Source organism: Herpailurus yagouaroundi, unplaced genomic scaffold, assembly GCF_014898765.1.
Source record: "Herpailurus yagouaroundi ecotype Mexico unplaced genomic scaffold, PumYag 184, whole genome shotgun sequence".
Classification (NCBI taxonomy): domain Eukaryota; kingdom Metazoa; phylum Chordata; class Mammalia; order Carnivora; family Felidae; genus Herpailurus; species Herpailurus yagouaroundi.
In genome coordinates this window covers 12,972,933-12,992,995 of record NW_024412415.1, presented here as the reverse complement: position 1 = coordinate 12,992,995, position 20,063 = coordinate 12,972,933, and the positions used below count along the sequence as shown (strand labels likewise).

General features: G+C 37.9%; 2 long non-coding RNA genes across 2 annotated transcripts in view; one reads left to right on the top strand and one right to left on the bottom strand.

The window, feature by feature from the left end:
* The window catches only part of LOC121041653 (uncharacterized), a 346,158-nt gene that overhangs the window by 68,648 nt on the left and 257,447 nt on the right, over positions 1–20,063 (top strand). The gene's annotated exons all lie outside the window — the stretch shown is intronic.
* LOC121041654 (uncharacterized) overlaps positions 1–20,063 on the bottom strand; it is a 58,691-nt gene that overhangs the window by 7,190 nt on the left and 31,438 nt on the right. Inside the window, exon 2 of the long non-coding RNA XR_005795804.1 lies at positions 12,562–12,621. This is a non-coding gene — a long non-coding RNA (uncharacterized LOC121041654). The remainder of the gene's footprint in view (positions 1–12,561; positions 12,622–20,063) is intronic.

Sequence of the window (20,063 nt, the reverse complement as noted above, 5' to 3'; positions counted from 1 at the left end):
AATTACAGTACATTATCAATTATGTAAAATTTATATATGTAAAAAGAAAACATACTATTGGAAATCCAGTAAAATTTAAGTGATAGGTGGAATATTGGTAATATTTGTTTTCTTACTATGTAATTTCTCTAACTTTATACAATCAATGTGTGTTTTCAATTATAATTTTATTTTTATGAATGTATAATAATAAGATAAGTATAATTTAAAGTATTTCAGACATGGAGAAAGGAAATTTGTCACTGTTAAGTGTCCTTTCTCTGTAAATATCAGGATATTTTAATATTATCAAATGTTTCATACATGGAATTGTATTTTTCAAATGGTTCATTTAACTCTGAGAAGCAAATATCTCCCATTCTCTGAATTATCAAACTAAAATTACTATGATCAGATTCTGAGCATTCAAAAGCTATTAAAGCTATGGTATAACTTCCTCTCCTGTGATATTTAAACAGATCCTTCCCATTATCGCAAGGTATATGAATATATATATGTATGTGTATATATATATATATATATATATATATATATATGTATGTATGTATACACATACATACATATATATATATTCCCATTATCTCAAGGGGTGTGTGTGTGTGTGTGTGTGTGTGTGTGTGTGTGTGTGTATATATATTTGCGTGTGTGTGTGTGGGAGAGAGAGAGAGAGAGAGCACACATGTACACATGCATGCCAGGGGAATGGGCAGAGGGAGAGAGAGAGAATCTTAACAAGGCTCCATGCTTAGCACAGAACCTCACTCAGAGCTCAATCCCACAACCCCGGGATCATGACCTCAGCCAAAATGAAGAGTCAGATGTTCAACTGACTGAGCCACTCATGCACCCCAAAGTTCTGTGATTTTAAAAGATTAACTGGGCCTTATTTCTATAAGCAGCAAGAATCTCCTAACTAATAACCCCCAAAGTTCCAAGTGCTTAAATTCCTTCTCTTAAAGGGATATCAATATTATTAGTCACTTATATTTTTTAATTGATTACCTACAATGTGTAAGCACTGGTAGATTCTGTGGAGGCTGCAAAGATGAGTAAGACAGGAGTAGATTTTCAAAAGCACATAATCAGGGAGAAACATACAATTAGTTCAAATATGAGGCAGCCTGTGATGAGGGCTAAAATAAATCAATGAGTTGGTTTGCAAACCCAGGGATGGGTAAGGCTATTTCTAACTGAGTGGATGGATACATGCAGACTTCTTCCGTATCCAAGATGCCTCATTAAAAGGTAGGGATTTCTCATAACTTGAAAAAAAATGAAGATAATTATGAAACAGTGGGAACAGGGTTTATACTAGAGAATAGTCTGTGGATAGACCAGTTAATTTTGCTCTGTTCAGCAGTCTTGTTTATTCCTAGCAGTCTCTTTGGCAAAAGATGGATCTGGTCACACTGAAAGGGCACAAAGCTATCTCCACTACTAGAAGCTAACACACATCATCTTCTGGTGATTTGGGGATAGTAGTTTCAGCTCTGTATATGATTGATGCACGTTTATTCACTGGTTGATGGCTCCATTTGTCATGCTATATTGGCAATATTGCATTGACCTAATTACAGTCATCTAGAGTTACATGATTCACGATGTCATCATGACTTCATTGGCATTTTCTAAAGTTGAAGGAAACAATATTCAGTCATCAATAAGAACATATCTAATTAAATAACCCTTGATGAATAGAGGATGTTTTTGAACTGATTAGGTCATTTCTGAAGTCAAATTCCTCAGATAACCATTACACTAACACTGAGCAAGGAGACCTGAGGCTGATGGTTCTTTTTGCTAAGTTGCTGGAATTCATTGGCTAATGATATGATCTCAAGTGTACATATTAGTTTTTCTTTTATTCTGCTTCACAGTTAGCTCCAGTAAGGGCTATGTACATAAGGGTATAGCTCTTGTCTCCAAACATTGCTATAATCAGTTAATATAATCTGGCCAGAGCCAGCTAAATGAAAGTTCAAGAAAAATGGAAAAATGAGTTTTGGAAAATAGCTGACTCCAGGAAAGCTAAGGTTAAAGGAAATGCATTTATTCTGAAAAGCATCTATTAATCAGGACTCTGTCTATTTGATTAAAAGCTCTTTCAGTAAAAAGCAACAGAAATCCATTTAAACTAACTTATGTATAAAAGGGAATTTATTATAAGAACAAGGACGTATGCCCTAGGACCCAAGGGAAATGTCATCAGGACTGATACCAGGAAATGTGAAAATCAGGCACCAAGGCAGGTATTCTCAATTCCTATGTCTCTTTGTATCTCTTCCTAATTATCTCTTGCTTTAGCCTCTTGTACTCAGATACAGTCTGCTCTCTTTCTATGTGTGTGATTTGATGTGCACACAATGAAAGTTGACCACACTTCACGGACAACATTGGTTATAAATGTGTTTTTCCTCCAAGTTCAAGCGTTATTAGACACTGACATGTGTGACCCAATCCCAAATTCCTGCAAGAAAGGTCTTAATTGACACAGTGTAAATCAGATATTCACCCCATGTGCTTTCAGATATGGCCAGTTGAACAGGCTCACATAACATAAGCATGGCTGCACATGTGGGGAGTTTATACAAAAGCATCCCCTACTTGAGAAACTATATAGAAAGTTTCTACCATACTATTGTAGTAAAGAGTTTTCTTGAGCAAATTGAGAGTTTACATGAGTTGTTTAATATCATTCAGTATGTAAGTGGCAAAACTGGGATCAGCTTTAGGTCTAACTCCAAAGATCCTTTCCACTAACAAATTCACTGATAAAAGAAATGTACTAAAGTTTGTTTTTCTCTAATTTTAAGAGTAGACAGTTCACAAAGGTACAATAATAAAGTGTGCCACCCAAAATTCTACTGAAGAGAGTATATAGGTGACCAGGGCCTACCATTAAGGCCTCCCTGAATCCACCTCTGAGTTTTCACAGGGGCTGGGCTTTTCTCTTAACTGTTCCCAGTCAGTTACTGAGCCTAGGAGGCAGGGAAGCATTGATGTCCATTCCTGCAAGAGTGGGGGAGGCATCCTCTAATGGACAACATTGGCTGATACACCTACTCTAGCAGCTAGAATGTCCTTAAAACCGGGCTCCAGTCTTCACCTGTTCCCACTTGGTATAAATGTTGCTACTTGGTTAGTACCCCTTCCTGTTCTCTCCTTTCTTAGTTGTCAAACCTTCCTGTCATTCGGGAGGCTCTCCCTGGCTACCCTGTTCATTCTTTGCAGGTGTTTCTTTCAGTTAATCTCTTATATGTCTAATCTTATCTTGGCATATGCTTATTAGGGGAAATAATGATCCCAAAATGTTAGAGGAATTAAACAACAACAACAACAAAAGAAGGACGAGAGAGATGCATTAAAAGTAAAGATAGAAGCTGTGAGAAAGGAATTAAAATAGATTTCTTTTTATATTGTTTGTGGGAAGTTATACAACTTTCTCCTGATTTAATTTGAATTTTAGAATAGCATTTATTGTATTTCCCTCTTGACTAAAACACATATATAGCATATATAACACATATGCTAAAAGAATAAAAATGTGGATCTTTAAAGCTACAAAATTAAGTCATAAATTACTGTCATTAAATTTTAATATATTTTTCAGCCTTTTGGTTATGAGTTTTAACTTTTTCTAAATTAGGTTTAAATTAGGGGTGCCTGGGTGGCTCAGTTTGTTAAGTGTCTGCCTCTTGATTTAGACTTAGGTCGTGATCTCACAGTTCATGAGTTTGAGCTCCATGGGTTCTGCACTGACAGTGTGGAGCCTGCTTGGGATTCTGTCTCCCTCTGTCTACCCCTTTCCCACTTGTATTCTCTCTATCTCTCTCTCTCTCTCTCTCTCTCTCTCTCTCTCTCTCTCAAAATAAACAAACTTAAAAAAATAAACATTAAACAATTTAGGATTCAACTAAATAAACTCTTTGGATCTTTTTATTTCCACTTATCTTATGTTGTCAACATGTCCTGGTGTCATTAAATGTGTGTGTATGTATATATATAATGTGTGTGTGTATATATATATATATATATATAATGTGTATATATATAATGTGTATATCTATAATGTCTATCTATAATGTATCTCTCTCTCTATATATATATATGTACATGTATATATATATATTTTTTTTTTTTTAGAGAGGGAGCATGTGTGTGTGTGTGCGCACGCATGTGTTAGCTAGGGAGAGGGAGAGAGGGAGAGAGAGAGAGAGAAAGAGAGAAAGAATCTTAAGCAGGCTCCATGCTCATTGTGGAGCCCAGCACAGGGCTCAAACCCACAACCCTGTAAGCTGAAATCAAGAGTCAGGCATGACTGAACCACCCAGGCATGCCTATTTTCTTTTCTAATTGATAACATAGACTTATACTTAGGATCTTCTAAAAATTTTTCATTATATCCCTCTTTTCATTCTTAGTGACCCTTTTGGGTAACAGGTACAAGTAGGGCGTGATTGTCGAAAAGGTGAAGATACAGCTACTAGAATAGGACTTGCCCATTTTTGGTGTTGGAGGAAAAGAAACAACCCAGCACCATGAGGGGAGGTGGAGTGAGGCTGTTGTAAGGAACACTGGAAGCAAGAGAGAAGGAGAGGCATTAATAATATCTCTCTTTCAGAACTTCCCAAAAGTTTTCTTCTCCAAGGAAATTTCCTGGTGAGGCAATTGCCCCAAGTGCCTGCACTATAACTGCTGTGTCTGCCATCCCCCAGGAGACAGCGCCAACCATGCTTTGATCACCATTTCTCTTAACCTTCTTGAGAAGTCTGTTGGAAATAGCAGGGAAGGTCCCATTTTCTTCACCACCCACACAAAACACTTCCACATGATTTTCCCAACCTCTAGTCATTGTGTCAGGCAAACAACTGTCAGCTCCCTGGTAGGATGAACTGACAGTGCAGATTAGATTGATTACCCTCAAGTGGTCCCTGTAAAATAAGGACTAGATTCTTGTGTTGGAACCAGTTTGAAATGCTAAGGCCTACCAGCCAGTCAGGAGACCACATTGGAAGTATTGTCAACCTGTAAATCTCTTCACTGATGTAGGAACCACTTTGGTTGGGGTAATTATAAGCAACACTCCAACACTCTCTTTTCAGGGACAGCACATATGCCTGTAGAATTTTACTTTCTCTGAGGAACAGGCAGTATCTTGCCTTTCTCTGGAAAACAGAATGATTTGTACCTTCTTTGACCCTGGAAGGCATCCAGATCAGCCTCATTGATTGGACTTATAATAGGTGATAGCATTACCTTAGTTTTCTTCCTTGCAGGTCAAGATGGCTTATGTGTAATTCTTAATACATCCTACTGTAGCTAGATTACTGTGCAAGCCAACTGGAAAATTCAATACAGAAATTTAACGGGAAAGCCCCTTGATTTTCTAAGATGGACACTATTGGTTGATGGGCTCTGTTCAGCTGGGACGCTGGGAGGTACAGCTGAAGTCAATACTTGTCCACTTCTTATTATAAGTAGTTATTCTCAAATATTAAAGTATTGGCTTGATGCAAATTTATACAGGCAGTTTAGGGTGCAACAGTTTAAGGATCTTGATAGGTAAGTTAGACATCATCTTTGTGGTCATTTGGGTTGTGGGGTTTTAGTTTTCTTCAATGGAGATACCCCTATGCCAGAGCTAGCTGGATTGGTACCCATCTGTGTGGTATAAATTCTGAACTGGTTAATTCAATCGTTGTGTCTAGATTTCTTCCTGATACTGGTGCCCACTTGTCAAGAAAATCCCCATTACCTCACAAAGATGACAATTTTTTTTTCTTGGGATAGTGACTCTTCAAACTCAGGAACCTCCCAGATAAATAGGTACTCTTAAATGATACAAATCTCCAGCTGTCAAAGTGTTTGTAAATGACGAATTGTGCTTTCAAGCTTTTCAGGCCTTGGAAATGAGGCCTTGTCATTGGGGTCTGCCAATATGCTGCTGAGCTGATTTTTCAAGGGCAAATTTGGGGGCCTTCACACATTTCTTCATTTTTCTCAATCACTTTATCATTTGTATGGGGTTCTGGAAATGAGAAAGAGATTGTCAAGTTGTCCATTATCAAGGTGCCATTTTAACCAGAACTATGGTGTTACCCTGTGAATCATACCATGTTGCTGAATATTGCAGTGAATGTGAGAAGCAGGTGGAATGTAATGTCCTGCAAAGTGGTATCATATGTGTAGAAAGGCCCCTGCCAACATAACTGCTCCTTGTGTAGTCTGTTAATGACATGCCATTCAGGGTCTCTAGAGAGCTCCTGATGTAAGCCTTATCAGAGCTGTGACCAGATTCAGTGAACCAAAAATTGCAACACATGCTCTGTTGAAGGGGTGGTGGTGGTGGTGATGGTGGTGTACTTGTCCCAGGTGTTGACAGCTTTCATGATAACTACTATTTGCTGAGTAGCTTATCCTTGCTTGTTTTTCTAATAATTAAATCACACATTACCCCTTTTCATTCCCCATAACACTTGTTGTAATCTCTGCTTTTCACATAAGGAGAGAGGCTCAGAAATAAGTCATTTATCTACTCAAATCATACAGCTTGGAAGTGGTAGACCCAAGATTTGAATAAGAAACTTTTGGGTCTCGATTCCATGCTATTTCTACAGAATAATGTGGTAAAATTATATAAGCTGTGAATAATGTAGCCAAAGATCTCACTTGAAATAATTTGTGCCCATTATGGCAAGCGTCTCTAATATGAGTAAGAAAACTACACATACACACTCATGCCCTCAGAACAAAGGCAGTACAGCAAATGGAGAAAATGGATGGGAAAAGTTCACATCATTGGATATATACGCACTGATCTACATATCTGGAAACTGAATACTCTAGAGGGTCCAAGGTCAGTTCAAAAATGGGAAGTGATGGTTACAGTAGTTGTTTTTGTAGTTTGGAAAAATTTTGAAGTCACAATCCATAATAGGTGACTTTTATGTCAAATATTTAGAAAGACTAAACTAAATTAGGTTTCTGACTAAAAGCTAACAAAGGTCAAGGGTAGAACTAGTAGAATTAGCAGATAGTATTTAAAACAGCAAAAAAAAAAAAAACCCAAAGAAAACAAAAAAGCTTTAGGGTGTTTTATAGTCTTGGATCTTCAACTAAATACTATAATTAAATTAATCCTATTTTGTTAACTTTTTAGGTTTCAGTTCTCAGAGAGTGAACACTCAGTCTTAGTTGTGGTGTGCATGGAAATGTCTGCTGCTTATGGTTTATGAATATTGGCATTCTGACATGAAGACAAAACTAGTTCATTAATTTTATATGACAGATTTTCAAGACTAGACTCCAGCAATTTCTCTTGATTTAAAGGTAAAAGAATCTTTTATAAAACAATGAAAATTATTTAGAACATATAAAACAAAGTTTTAATGGCCAAACAGCACAAAACCCAAAGGGTTCCTCTAGAGATGTAAATTAAAAATCTGTATCTCCTGAAATTATGAATATTACCAAGAATTGATCAAACAAAAACCAAAGTAAGTAACAATATTAGTTGAATACTATTTAAGTTGTGCATAACAATAAGAGTTGTCCATAACAACTCTTGGAATTGATTCCAACTTGATTTGGAATTCTAGGCTTTTAGGGGGAGAAAGGTAGATAAATGTATTCTTACATTTGGTACTACTGTAACTACCTGAAACCATAATATTTGGGTACATTTACAACCAAATTCATACAGGAAAAATTAATTTATGTCTCAAACCAACTTTTATAAAAATATTATTTTATTAAAATAGCCAATTTATGGAAAGAGCTCAAATGTCTATTGACTAATGAATGCATAAAGAAGATGTGGTGTATACGTATATGATGGAATATTACTCAGTCACAAAAATGGATGAAAATTTGCCATTTGCAATGATATGGATGGAGCAAGAGAGTAATATTGTAAGTGAAATAAGTCAGGCAGAGACAGACATATACCACATGATTTCACCAACATGTAGAACTTAAGAAACAAAACATGAATATAGGGGGGAGAAAAGAGAGAGGCAAACCATAAAATAGGCTCTTAACTATAGAGAGCAAACTGATAGCTATTGAAGGGAGGGGGGATGGGTTAAATGGATGATGGGTATTAAGGAGGGCAAATGTCGTGATGATCACTGGAATCACTGAATTCTATACCCGAAAGTAATATATAAATACACACACACACATACACACACACACACGTGCACATGTTGGGAAAAGAAAATGTGGCCTTTCAAGAAGAAAATGAAGGATATTGTGTTCAGAACAAATACTGAGTCATATATGCTATGCCTCAATTATATCATTTATATCTATAAAATCATAATATACACATTTTCTTTCATTTTTCACTAGTAACTGAGACTAATCTAAAGAGAATAATCTAAATAAAGTTTGAATATGTTCGTGATGAACTACATGGACCATCTAGATTACTTTGCATGATATATTGCTCAAATATATATATTACTAGAAATTGGCTTGCTCAGTCTGAACATAGATATAAACAGAATTGGATCCTGCATTCTTTTTGAAAAATTTGCCTCGTTGAAAGAAAATATTGTGAATCCAGTAGGGAAGGAGTTTCATTTCTTGATGATTATTCTGTGTCACTTTAATTTATTAAAAGCTTGGTGTTGGTTGGTATGCAGCAATTCATAGGCTGCTTATGAATAGAATTTCCTAGCAGAGCTCATCATTCTCCTTTAAGTTATTTTTAATTTTTATCTTAAAAATTGTCAGAAAGTAAAATTGACCTTATCTTTGGTGTATCAGTTTATGAATTTTGACACACATGCAGATTTATGCTATTATCAACACAATCAGGATACATAATAGTTACATCCCTCAAAAAAAAAATTCCCTGTACTCTTCCGTTATGGTTACATTCATCCCCACCTGTACTCCCCCATGTTGTGCAGTACATGTGGCTTGTGGTTGCTTATTAAAAACAGAACTGATAAGCTAGTTATACTATGAGCAGCAAATCTCTATGATTATGTGTGTGATGTAATTGGGAAGCAGGAATGGAGTATGTTTCATCTACTTAAGGAAGGGGCATTTCATAATTGCATGAAGAGGATTTCTTTTTTAAGTTTATTTGTTTATTTTGAGAGTGAGAAAGCACGAGCAGGGTAGGGGCAGAGAGAGAGGGAAGGAGAGAGAGAATCCCAAGCAGGCTCTGCACTGACAGTTATGCAGAGCCTGATGTGGGGCTCAAACTAACGAACCATGAGATCACCACCTGAGCCAAAGTCAGATGCTTACTTGAACAGAGCCACCTAGGTGCTCCATCAAGAGGTGTTTTGTTTTGTTTTGTTTTGTTTTGTTTTGTTTTGTTTTGTTTTGTTTTAACTAAATCTCCTCCCATGATTCTGATAAATACCCCTCTCTCTCTTTGGGAAAAGAAAATTTTCCTTTCCTACTTGAAAATCACTATTATTTATAAGAATAATCACTAGTACTTATAATATTATAAATTAATTAATCACTAGTATTTATAAGAATATATTTTACCCCATATGTATATTTGGGAAGATGGAAAAGTAGAGGTTTAAGAACAATGGCTTTGAAGAAAGTATTTTTTTATTGTGTTAAAGACCTCTCTTTAATGTCTGGGTATCTACCATTAAAAAAAGTATTCTAAAGTCTTTATAATAGTTTCCTAGGTTAGAACTCTTTGGGGATATGAACTGAGTCTTGTATACTGTTAAATTCTCAAGGCCTGAACATTTCTTAGAAATGTATAGGTAATCAATAAGAAAGGGATGACCGATGAATACCTTTTCTGAGCTTCAATCTACTCTTTAAAGTTAAAATGATAAAACTCAGAGATTTCTGCTTCTTACCACAATGTGATAACAGGAACTCGATTTATCCTCCCTCCTCAAACAATTAGAAAGCCAGTAAAAAAAAGTATATAGGACAGTAGTTTTCAGACTTTGGGCAGCAGACAGAAAAGGATTGTGATTTCTTTTTAAATTTTTTTTTCAACGTTTTTATTTATTTATGGGACAGACAGAGACAGAGCATGAACGGGGGAGGGGCAGAGAGAGAGGGAGACACAGAATCGGAAACAGGCTCCAGGCTCCGAGCCATCAGCCCAGAGCCCGACACGGGGCTCGAACTCCCGGACCGCGAGATCGTGACCTGGCTGAAGTCGGACGCTTAACCGACTGCGCCACCCAGGCGCCCTGTGGATCAATATTCTTTAAAATCTTATGAAGGAGAAAAGGAAAAGGAGTAGAAATGAGACTTTTGAGGGTTCACTATGAACACTCTGTGCTCAAAGGTAGATTGGGAGAAAGTAGAGGTATGATATGTAGAATAATGTCTCTCACCCCTCAGATAAAGAGGTCGAGGTCTGTGTCCTAAACCCTGGAACCTGTGAATGGTATCTTATACGAGTTACAACTATAGAAGCAGAGATCAGAGTGATTCAGTGTGAGAAGGGCTCAAACCACCTTTGGGGCTTTGAAGATGATGAAAGAGGTCTGTGAACCAAGGAATGCAGAGTCTCCCCAAGAGCCTCCAGAATGAACACAGAACTGTTGACACCCATTGAGATCTATTTTTTTAATGTTTATTTTTGAGAGAAAGAGAGAGAGTGTGTGTGTGCAGGGTGGGGAAGGGAAGAGAGAGAGAGAGGGAGACAGAATCCAAAGCAGGCTCCAGGCCCTGAGCTGTCAGCACAGAGCCCGACGTGGGGCTCAAACTCTGGAACCACAACATCATGACCTGAGCTGAAGTAGGATGCTCAACTGACTGAGCCACCCAGGCACTCTGAGATCCATTTTGAATGTGACCTACAGAATTACGAGATAACAATTCTGTTTAAGCCACCAAGTTTGTGATCATTTGTTTCAGCAACAATAGGAAGCTAATACAGCAGGGAATCTTACTGTTCATGAAATACATAAGGAGAACATAGAAGAGGCGTGCTTCCTTTTTTTAATCACTGGGGGCTAAAAGACAGATGGAAACTTGCTGTGCATAAATTATAAGGAATTATAGACCTGGATAGGGGGACATCAAAGGAGGTGACATTTCAGAGCACCCTCGTGAGCGGAGACAAAAGACACATAGGGACACATCTCACTCATTAATGTCTGAGGTAGGGCATGAGGAGGGGGCATTTTATTCAAATGTTGGAGTAGGGAAAGGAATTACAGTGATTGATTTTTTCATTTGCTCATTCACTCACTTGACATCTATTTAAAATAGTTTACTATGTTTTAAATATTGACTGATAGACCCAGTATTGAACGTAGTTGGCCCCACCTCTATTCCTTCAGGACTCTACAGTCTTCTGAAGAAAAAAGACATTTTACAAATGAAACACAGTTAAATATAAATTATAAACTTCACTGGTGGTTTAAAGGGAAAAAAATGGTTGTAGGAAGGAATAGTCACTGAGAACCTAATTTAGATTGGGAGAATCAAGTAAAGCCTTCCCGAGAAAGTAATATTAGTGTTAGAACACAGAGGATAGCCTGGCTAAGGACTGTGAGAGAGTCTCAGAGAAGGAAGAAAGAGAATATGCAAAGGCCTTATGTTAGGAAAAAATGGGATTGTGCAGAGTATATGGAGCAAGAAAGACCATGTCTAGAATTATCTGGGCAGGCAGATTACCGGGATTTGGGGGCTTTTATTCTAATACTTACGTACTGTGATTTCTGATTATTCTGATTCCCCACACTTAAAATTTAGCTTTAAGTAACAGGATAATGGGATGGCAGAGATAGAAGCATCTTTAGCTCTCATTAGCCTAACTGCTTTGATTTTGAGTTGAAGAAAAGTGAGACACAGGGAGGTGACCTGGCTAGGTTAAAGTTGCACAGGTGACTCTGGATCAAGAGTTCAGTTCCCTAGTCTCTTTCAACCACTGCCCTTCTTCACACATGGCACTGCCCACCACTGAAATTCCAGCAGCTCTGGAAGGGACCACTTCCAGAAAGGACAGGCTGATAGAAGGTCCATCCGTCATTCTGTTACTTTCCTCCTGGTCCACCCTCCCTGGGATGACATGATACCAGGCCTCCAGAATGCTGAGCAGCCCTAACCTTTAGGAAAAAGCAGTCTTGTGGAGATAAACATCAAATTTATGCTTAAGGAGTGAAGAGTGTGTACCCTAGAGTCCTCACAGTGCTTGTCACCATGAGGAAAGCATCTGAATTAATTAGGTGTCACTTTTATGTTTTTTTCTCCATTCTTAATGTTTCAGCTTCCACAAGGTCTTCTCAAGGTGGAAGTGTTACTGCAATGAGAGATGCTAAGAATGACCAAAAGGTGATTTAGTTCTCTCTAGTTGATGAATAAAAATACGTTTATTTCAGAATAAGCCATTTTCTTTTGTGATTACACACACACACACACACACACACACACACACACACACATCTTAAGCATTTGTAGTTCACTCAGATTTGTTGCCATTATGTAAGCTGAGAAGTTTTTCTGTGAGTTGAGTGGCTTTTTTTCCCAGCTGCACATAGATATAAGTAATACTACAAATATATGTTAAGGGAGTCGTTACTGTGTCATTTACTTGCATTATGTTGTTACCTTGTATTATAGAATTCTCTGATGTTCCATGTCTAAATGATAAAATGCAGGCTCTCGGAGCTGAAAGAGATTGAGGGGGAGAGAAATTTTTTTTTCTGCTAAATATCCATTCTGAGTGACGCGAAATTCATTGCTTCAAAAGGAGAGCCTGTACTAACCAATACCAAAAACAAACAAGCGAACAAACAAACAACCAAAAAACAGCCAGCCCCACCTCATCCCACCCCCAGCATCGCTGTAGCCTAGGCGCAGATGGCCTTTGCCTAATTATAGCCAGCTAATTTGCCTGCTTGTAGAACAGCGTTTCTTAAAGTATGGTTTCAAGACTACTGGTGTCACACCAAAAGTCAGCCCGCCACACCAGAGGCTCTGTGTGAGAACCTGCATACCAAAGACTGAGGGTCAACGCTCTAGACCCAGTCAGTTGCATGCACTATGAGAACAGCAGCTATATTGCCCTCTCCATGGGTTTCTGCCTTAGAATATGATAGCCTAGCTGAATTCTTCATGGCATTCCTGTGTAGACCCATCCTACTGAGCATTTAACACTAGAGACTTTTACAAAAGGAAAAACTGTGGATGCAGTGGACAAACAAGGGTGCGGTGGAACAGTTGTAGGTATGCCTAGTATACAATCCTTGTCCCCAAGGCAGAATGCATTCACAGATGACTTTTCCTCCTTTGACATCCTGTGGATCTTGATGGATGTGATGACTGTGTCTTCTGGAGGATATTAATGTTATTTTTTGAGTGAAACACAGAACTGAGCTAGGATCACGTGTGTCTTTGAAACTAGCAAGATGCCACTTATGTTGCACCAGTCTGTATTTACAGTTTAGCCACCTTTCTCCACAGACGTCTGAAGTAGGAAATACGTTCCTTAATGCCCAATCCTTCCATAGTTGTGTGTGAGAAGAGAAGGATGTATTTACTTTGGCTCAGTTATGCTGAAGACCTGCTCCTTAGAAGCAGGGATATGATTCTTATAGACTCATTTGCTTAATTTAATTTAAGGTATCAGTCTCTTGGTGCCTAATACAGTGAAATATTTTGTGATCTTCAGTGCAGAATAAGGTAAGGTCATTGCTTTTTCACTCTAATCATAATATTTGCTATTGATAAAACCAGCGAGTACTCAATCTCCTTTACTTAATTCCCAAGGAAAAGATACCAATCAGAAACTAAGGAATTGTTCTCTATACATGCTAAGTGGTGAAATTTGTACTACTTTTAATCATAGTTCACTTACTATTATCTGCATAGGATCAAAGCAAAATCCTTTAAAAAATTTTTTTAATGTTTATTTATTCTTGAGAGAGAGAGAGCATGAGCAGGGAAGGGCAGAGAGAGAGGGAGACACAGAATCTGAAGCAGACTCCAGACTCTGCGGTGTCGGCACAGAGCCTGACACGGAGCTTAAACTCACACACTGTAAGATCACAACCTGAGCCAAAGTTGGACGCCCAACTGACTGAGCCACCCACGTGCCCCAAAGCAAAATCCGTTGAGTCAACTCTTCATTGTTGCCATCATAGAGGTTAGGTAACTTACACTGAGGTCACACAGCTATGAAGAAGTAAAGCTGGGATTTGAAGCTAAATGGTTCAATTTTGGAGTCTTACTCTTCAACATTGCAAGTCTCCTCTTCACAGGACAAACAAGCATATGAAGGATAAAAACAGCTAACTGTGGAAGTTTCCTTTATGGACGACTGTCTGACCTTAAGCATAATTCTAGCACGGTTTCCACGGTTCCTCCATGCCCCATGATGGCCATGCCTGAATAACATTTGTGTGTCACACATACAGCCGAGTGTAGTTACGGTCAGGAAATCTGACAGAATATCACTCTTGTGGTTATATTACTAATCAACTGACTTTGAGATAATAAAAAGGGAGATTATCTTGAGGTGGGCTTGACCTAATAAGATGAGCTCTTCAAAACCAGGCAAAGTGTTACAAAGACTCTCTCTCCCTCTCTTGCTAGCCAGAGAGCACGGTGTACATGACTTTACAGCTCCTAGGTAAAGAACAGCCACATGGCTTGGAAGAAAACCCTGAGCCCCCACCTGGGGGTTAGCCAGCTGACACCCTATTTGCAGCCTTATGATACCCTGAGCATTGTACCCAGCTAACCCACCCTCAAGTCCGTGGCAATTTGTTACGTGCAATAGAAAATCAATACAGGCTAATGTGTCTTATTATCTTTGATAATGTCACTCTGACTCTGACCCTTACTTCTACTCGCAATGTCCTTATCTGCAGTCACTGATTCGTGACTCAAATCATCCATTTGGATCCTGCATCCGCATCTATAACAAATCTGCAAGCAAATCATTTCCCAATTTGTATGTATTCTCTTTTTTTATGGCATTTGGTTGCCACAGCTCAATATGTATCTTGCTAAATAATTATGCTTCCTCTGTGGTTTTGTCTCTCTGCACATTTTACTGGTTCTGTGAACAAGGGAGTTTCTCAAATTAGTTGTTGATCAACTATTGGTTGATAATCAACACTAAGTTTTATGATCACAGGCCTTACCTGTGTTGTTTCCCATTGAATCTCAAGCATGTAACACTGCGCTTAGTATATAGTACATGCTTAAAAAGTATTTGTCAAATAAATGAATGTACATGGTATCATATAGAAAAAAAACCTACAGTGGCTGATATTTCTTTTCAAGCAGCAGATGTATTGAGCAGCTGAATCTTGGGCAATTCCATTGCTTTTTCGGGTCCCTCTGTTCTCCCAGTGTTAGATATAGCTGTGTCTGCATGAGATACTTAGACAGTGTTGCTGAAAGGCATAGGAATAGAAACTCTATAGGCAAGAACAGATTCATTTATGTGCAACCTTGACTGGAGCTTTAGAACTAGCTGACTTAGCATGTGGGCTTTGTTTTGAGACATTTGTTCCTCTGTATGTCTTCAAAGCACAGATCAGATGGAATGACTGTGGTGCTCTGAATCTGTGCAAAATCGGGTGAAGCGGGCTAGCTGTTTTGCCTTGAGCAGCACTGTTCTCACCATGTTGGTGTCAGCAATCCAGGCCATACTGGGCCTCCAGGGAATCTCAGGGGTCAACAGAACACATTGAACATAGCAGGATTTACTATTGGTGCTCAGCCCTGGCTGGTGTTACAATCGCCTCCACGCAGCCTTCCACACAGTTAATGCACACAGTATTTCAACCCCCACCGTCCCCTTTACTCAGCCTGGTACGATGTACAGCCTGCAACACACAGTCAATATATAGAAAGAAAAAAAAATTACATGCATCCATTGGGTGAACAAAAAAGGGAACTACAATACTATGGCACTACTTGCCAAGTGTTCTTCCAGATACTTTATAAACCTTAGTTCATTTGATGTTCACATTAACCCCTTTGAAAAAGGACATGTTATTCCCACCACAGAGATGATGAAACGGAGATGTAGAACGGGCCAAACAAAACCTGCAAACAGCAGGGATTTGTACCTAGGACTGTTTAAATCCCAGGCCAATGCTTGTTCTATGATTTTGAGGTTGTCAAAATACATCCATGAGCCAGGGCCAGCATGTGAGTTGGGTGGCTGAGGTGCTGGATGAGGGTCTTGGTGAGGCCCAAGGAAGCAGTTTGTTGTCTAAAATGTTCTCATTGATGCCTGGGATCCACTAGGTATACCTTTCCCAAGAAGTGTTTCTGATCTTCAGTAATGACAGATAAATGCCTCCTTTTCAGCCTGCCTGAATTATACACATTCTTTAAGACTGATCTTAAATTCCCTTTTGTGTGAGGGCATATACTTTTCTTCCTTCCTAGATGCTTTTTGAGAATATTACATCACTTTTTTTTTTTTTACTGTTCTTTCATTCAAATAGAAAAACTATCTTATACTTTTCTAAACATGGAGAATATGGGAAAAAGTGGGAAAAACTCCCAATCCACAGAGCAGAGAGAGATGCTTAGAAATCATTGCACGATGTTAAAAGTGCTACAAAGAGGCAGCTATGGATTACATTGGAAGGAGTATCATGCTGCTCCTAATTGTCTCTAAGGGTGAGACGAGGGATAGTGATGGTATTTTAATTGAGGTTTGGTTGTTGAATAGGCTCTCCACGAGGCAAATAAAGAAGTAGAAAGCATCCTGGGAAGACTTCTGAGCATGTTAAGTACTTAGAGGTTTGTGAAAGACTATGTTTTTGAGACTGCAAATAATACCATACGACTGGAGTATAATGCATGCTGGGATCTGTAGGCAGAGTGAACACAGCGAAATATGCCAGGGACAGATCTTCAAGGGATTTACAAACAAGTTAAATGATTAATTGTTTCTCTTTTTTCTTTTTCTGTCCTGCCCCCCCCCCCCCCGGAAGTCAAAGCAAAGATATGGCTTGCTTTCAAGCATATGAGTGACTTGTTAGGTTTTTGTTTTAGAAAGATCATGTTGGAAGAAGTAGGGAGAAAATATTAATGCAGAGAGGAAAATATTGAGGGCAGGGGGACAGTTAGTTTGGGTATTGAATATCGCTTTCCAAAATAGTTTTTAATAACCTCCTAAATTAGTGCTAATAGTAACAAAGATCAGGAGAAATTTTAAAAACCAGAGCTAATAGTTGATGCAATAGGGAATGAGGAGGAGAAAAAGAAGATGATCTTAAGCATTCTAATTTAGAAAACCAAAATAGGAAATGGTTAAGGAAGAAGGTTGATTGTGATCACATTCCATTTGTATAATATACAAAAACGAGTACAAATAATCTATAAGTCATATAGATCAGAATATTAGTTACCCTTGGGGAGAGTCTGGTTTGTGACTGGGGTAAAGCATAATGAAGGTGTCTAGGGTTTTGGTGATATATTTCTTGATCTGAGTGGTGATTACATGGCTGGGCTCACCTGGTAAAAATTCATTAAACTAAAGACTTAGAATATGTATACTTGTCTTTATATATGATGTGCCGCACTAATACGTTTACTTAAAAATAATTTACTGAGAGCAAACTGAGGGTTGATGGGGGGTGGGAGGGAGGAGAGGGTGGGTGATGGGTATTGAGGAGGGCACCTTTTGGGATGAGCACTGGGTGTTGTATGGAAACCAATTTGACAATAAATTTCATATATAAATAAAAAAATAAAATAAAATAAAAATTAGTTTAGGATATCAAAAAAAATTTAAAATAAGCTTAATGGATAATTTTAAGATCAGTGAAAATGCAGCTGAAGAAGGAGTCAGCTAGATGGAGAATAAATATGAAGAAATCATATTCACAGTGACAGTGTATAACACGGTCTATGCCTTATACTTCATGGCAATCTTTCTCAGTGCTTCTGTCTTCTCCAATTCCTTGGTTTCTTCTCGTTCCTCAATTCTTCATATTTTCTAGGGTTTCATTAATGGCTTTCTTAATCATAAACATTCTTTTGTATCTACTCAATAAAAGCAGTATTTTTTTTTTAATTTTCAATGTTTATTTTTAAGAGAGAGAGAACGAGCACGAGTGGGGGAGGGGAAGAGAGAGAGACAGACACAGAATCAGAAGCAGGCTTCAGGCTCTGAGCTGTCAGCACAGAGACCAATGTGGAGCTTGAACCCACAAACTGTGACATCATGACTTGAGCTGAAGTTGGGAGCTCTTAGGTGCCCCTAAAAGCAGTATTTTTCAAAGAAACATTTATCTAAGATGTATGAGGTTACTAAAACTATTAATCAAATGGCATCAGTTTAATATCAGACATGTTTGAAATATTTGAAATACATTTTAAAGACATTTCCTAATAAGTTTTTGTTTTATGGTTTAAGAGATGATTTCTTCCAAAAGAAAGAAAGAAAGAAAGAAAACCAAAAACCAAGATAAATTGATTCTCTGTAGAATGTCTAAGAAGAAAATAGAGAGTCATACAAATGTTTCCATATCAAGGTGGAGAAAATTATTTTTTCATTTTTTTCACGTTTTTATTTAAATTGCAGTTAGATAACACGGTGTACTCTTAGTTTCAGGTGTAGAATATAGTGATTTGTTACATACAACACGCAGTGCTCATCATAATCACCCTCCTTCATAACCAGCAACCACTTAACCCATCCTGCTGCCCACCTCCACTCCAATACGGTTAATGTAAGATTTGATGAAATAACTTAGAAGAGAGGATGTAGGGGCACCTGAGCAGCTCAGTTAGTTAAGCATCTGATTGTTTTTTTTTTAATGTTTATAATTTTGAGAGGGAGAGAGAGAGAGAAGAGAGAGAGAACACATGAGAGAGAGCAGGGGAGGAGCAGAGAGAGGGAGAGAGACAATTCCAAGCAGGCTCTGGCATGACACAGGACTCAATCTCACAAACCATGATATGGTGACCCCAGCTGAAATCGAAAGTTGTATGCTTAATTGACTGAACCACTCAGGCACACCAGCATCAGATAATTGATTTCCGCTCAGGTCATAATCTCATGGTTGTAAGATCAAGTGTTGGGCGAGGAACCTGCTTAAGATTCTTTTTCTCCCTTTCTCTGTCTCCCCCCTGCTCCACTTGTGCTCTCTTGAAAGAAATAAATAAATAAATAAATAAATAAATAAATAAATAAATAAATAAATAAATATTTTTAATAAGAAGAAAGGATACACTTATATTATGCAATGTAACTTTTAAGAGGAATTTTCTCATTCTAGGAAATAAAGTAGTTTCTATTTGCTGTCTCAACTTTGACAGGTTATTTATGTACACTATCCTAAACAAATGTGATTGAAATTTTAATTAAATAATTTATTTTAAGGTGATTGTAGATTCACATGAAGTTGTAAGAAATAACTCAGAGAAATCCCATCTACCATTTCCCCATCTAACAGTTATATCTCACAGAAGTATAGTAGGAACACAACTAGTATATTTACATTCATACAGCTAACATACACAACATTTCCATCAGCACAATGATCCTTCATATGGACATTTTATTAAATCATATCTTCTTCCCTGTCCCCACTTCACCCAGAGGCCAACCCCTGGGAACCACAACCATGTGTTCTTCATTTCTAACATATTGTCAATTCAAAAATGTTACATAATTGGAGTCATACAGTATGTAATCTTTTGGGATTGCCATATTTCACTAAGTGTAATCAATTTCCTAGAAATTTGTCATATGTCAATGGTTCATTCTTTTTTATTGTTAAATATTATTCCATGGTATCCGTTAACAACTCTCTTGTTAAAAGTTATCTGGGTTGTTTTCAGTTTTTGACTATTATGAGTAAAGCTGCTATGAACGTCCATGTATGGGTTTTAGTGGTGAACATAATTCTTCATTTCTCTGGGATAAATGCCCAAGAGTGATATGTGGGTCACATGATAGTTGCAAAAAGGCACCAAACCATTTTCCAGAAAAGCTATGCTATTTTACATTCTTACCAGCAGCGTGTGAGCGATCCAGTGCCTCCACACCTTTGCCAGCATTTATATTTTACTTTAGTCATTCTGGCAGGTGGATAACTCATTGTGGTTTTAAGTTGCGTTTATCGGGGCGC